We start from the raw sequence: 3,842 nt of genomic DNA, 5'->3' as shown, positions 1-3,842 counted from the left end.
GTATCAACATGGACAAGACTTGGTATAAGGATGAACCATTTGTGTTAGCATGCCAGGCTTCCCAGTGTTTTTACATCAGAGATTTAAGGGCGAAAGGGAGATGGTTTGTGGTGCAAAAGTACAACAACAGGAATGTGTTTGACATTCCACCAGTGCCAAGGGTGTTAGAAGATATTGATGGCGAATCAAGTGATGATGATGCCTATCAAGAAAATGAATCATCATTTGATTATGCACCATTGGATTGTGATGGATGTCCAGTGTTAAGTCCATTGAATAGGGATGAGGTAGAACCCATCTTGATTGGTGCACGAGAAGACAACGATTTGGCTGGTCAAAACATGGATTCAACCGATTTTATTGACGATGGCCTACTAGAATCGAGTTCAGGAGATGCTTATGGTGATGGAGAATATTCAGATGAGGATGACCTACCCATAGACGACGAGTATGTCTCAGAATAGCCAACCCGCCGTAAAGTTGACGCACTTTAATTCCATAGTTTACCTTTTTTGTAATGGGTATGTGCCAAACTATAATTTGTGAGAACTTACATGTATGTTCATTTCAACTACGTTATCAATTCTCAATTACCTTTGATTGAGCAATTTGTGTAACAATTAATACTTCTAGTTCATACTCAATATTTTTTTCAAGTTATGGATCCTGGATGCACACGTACTATGAATATAGTTATAACTATTAAAAGAAAACTATACTACCAGGGTTGATTTATTTCTTACTAACCATATGGAATTACAACCCATTGATGAGGGGACTTCACTAATGAAACCCTAAACCCTATGTGTGTTTTATAGTTTGCATTATAATATCATGAAGCTTGTTTCTCATTTCATCGTATTATGTTACTTATATATTGATATTGGAACTATCAGGTGAGGGGAAAAAAGACGGCATTGCATTTATTCTACGAGAAATGAGGAGCATCAACATTCAAGGTAGACAATAAACGATTAAGGTCATATCAGTATAGGAGGTCTTTTCCCCCATCTACATGTATGCTAGTTCATGAATTCGTTGAATTAGAGAACAAAATCAATCATTGGAGGATTAACCATTATAGTTTCTCAAATCATATTAGAATTTTAAAGAGATTGCTATATATATATATATATAGGTGTATTAAACAAAATAAAATATACATCATTCCATCTTGTAGATACTAGCCATCTACAAGATGGGTATTAGAGTCATGTTTTATTTGCAATGGATAATATGATTATGCAAATGGAATGGAGTTTTTTGTAACTCAAATGGAATTTGTTTACAAATGCAGGTGATGCGACGAGAGAGAGTTCTCGAGGAAGAGGGGCTGCACGAGGTATTCTTGCTCGACGATTTGTACCATATACATGTAGAGCCCGCCGACCACGTGAAGTTCACATCGCTTCATACCATTCCATAGGCTCAGATGCAGATCCGTCAGGCTCGGATGACTCAACGCAACCACCCAGTCATCCATGGGAGCCACCATGTCCAACTCCAATGCCCCCGCCGGGGCCAAATAGAGAAATGTCACCCATAATAGAACCCCCACCTAATGGAGACAATATCGGTACAGATATCATTTCTATTCTCTTTTCAATATAAAACCCGTATGACATATATGTGTAAACAAGGTTATATCTAATTATGAAGACTAATCGCCATATTTTGTTTTTCTATGAACTCGAACTACAGCTGTGACAGCCCCCACAATGACTGAAGCAAATCAAGAACAGCCCAAACGTACACGTGGGTCTGCTAAGTGTATTGAGTTCGAGAAGGCAAGAAAGTATGGCAAAGTGATATTGAAGATTAATGATGGTGAAACAGCCCCGTGCTGCGAGAACTCATCCATGTTCACGACACGGGTAACACAGATAGTAAAACAACATTGCGACATGAGTTATGCGAGGTGGACTGATGTGCCTGATGCTGAAAAGAATGAGTTGATCGAACGTGTGAGGGTAAGACAATTGTTATTTCATATTGAGAGTAAGGAAGCGGTATGTTAATGACAAATACAAGATGTGTACTTAACGTGTTTTTGGTTCATGTAGGGTGACTTTGTTTTGGATTGGGATCAGGAGAATCATAGATTGGCCGTCTTGAAGCAGTTGCGCAAGCGGTTCAATGCATTCCATCACGAACTACACAAAAAGTATTTGTCATACGAAAGTCACGAAGAAGCATTGGCTTCTGGGTGTACCATGGTAAACGACAACGTCTGGGTGAAGTTGTGTGAGAGGTGGGGCACTGATAAATTCAAGGTACACATGATGGTTTTTCAAAATAAAAAACATTCCCTAACTTTAACAAGTCATGTCCTTTTAAGGTGCTTTCCCAACTTGTGTGTAAGCTAACATTGTGTGTTAATGACAGAAAATCTCAACACAAAATCGGGAGAATAGAAAGAGGTTGGCCGTTAACCACACCGCTGGACGCAAATCCTTTGTTAGGATTTTGGAGGAGAAGGTACAACTAATAGAACTTGTTGGAATTCTCCTTTTTGGCTTGTATGGTCACAACTCATTTGCTGCACTTATACTGGTCCACTAATTTAATTAGACATATGTACGGGTGCTCATTACATGAAGAATCACGTTGGTTAAGGTCATATACATTTTTCATAACGAAAAAAACTTATTGTTTCCTATAAAAAATCGCATTGTGTTTGTACATGAGAACATGTATATATTAGATGAGAGTAGGATGCACTTTCATCTTAGTCTGTTGTTTGCTCAAATTGTACACATGAATTTTATGTCTGTACATTAAACTTGAAAAATTATGACATATATTAAGGACATGGATAGAACAAATGATGATTGAAGCAAACACGAGAGATTGGTTTGTATGCATTATAATTTGGGTGTGGCTTTATAGATAACACTGCTGGTTAGTGCAGAATTTTCTTGTGTGGTTGATGGTCTGTCAGTGTGTGCAACACTTTACAAAATGATAATGGATTTGAAGGAAGGGCGAGATTCGTAATCTCGTTAGCATCTTAAAAAAATGTGTCTATACCAATATGCTGGAGTATTTTCCAGCATATTTGTTAGACTATATTATGAAAATCCTTGCATTTGTGGAGTGAACTACAAAAATTAATGATCATGTTCAGGCATTTGCATTGTATGGTATGAAGGCCTTCTTTTTTGTTTTTTGAAGTTTGTGTGGTTGTACTAGATGGGTTTTTTGACATGATTGGCCTTTTGAACGGTGCATTTATTTTAAATAATATTTTTAATTCTACACAATTGTAGCGGGCTACGAACACGAATTTGGTGGAGTTCTATAAGGAGACCCGCTGGTCAAAGAAGAATGGCAAATTTGTCACTTCAGCTGCTGAAGAAACTTATGTGAGTACAATCTATAATTTCCAACTATTTCAAAAACTCAGGATTGTTCAGTCACTTTATATTTGAAATTCATGATTTTCATGAGCCATCACCAGATTGTAGAATAACTGAATATTTAATTTGCATGTGTAGAAGGAGATGGTTGGCAAGATGGATGGGTTAGAGCCTGAACAACGCACCGATGAGGCAGCTGCGAGTGTATTTAGGGAGGTACTCGGTCAGAGACCCGGATACGCAAGGGGGCTAGGCGAGATGGTCATCCCGGAGTCGACAAGACAACGGGACCGTGAACGAGAAAGAGAGTACCTTGCCTTAATTGAAAAACACAAGAGGGATGCCGACAATTACAAGAAAGACGCCGACAATTATAGGACGCAGCTTGATGAAGTGAGGGATGAATTGCGAGAACTTCGTGAGAGGCAAAATGACATGGATAAGATGATGAGGATGTTCTTATTCCGCGACGTCCATCCTTCT

This window comes from Juglans regia, chromosome 7 (assembly GCF_001411555.2).
Source record: "Juglans regia cultivar Chandler chromosome 7, Walnut 2.0, whole genome shotgun sequence".
NCBI lineage: Eukaryota > Viridiplantae > Streptophyta > Magnoliopsida > Fagales > Juglandaceae > Juglans > Juglans regia.
This window is presented reverse-complemented; position numbering follows the sequence as displayed.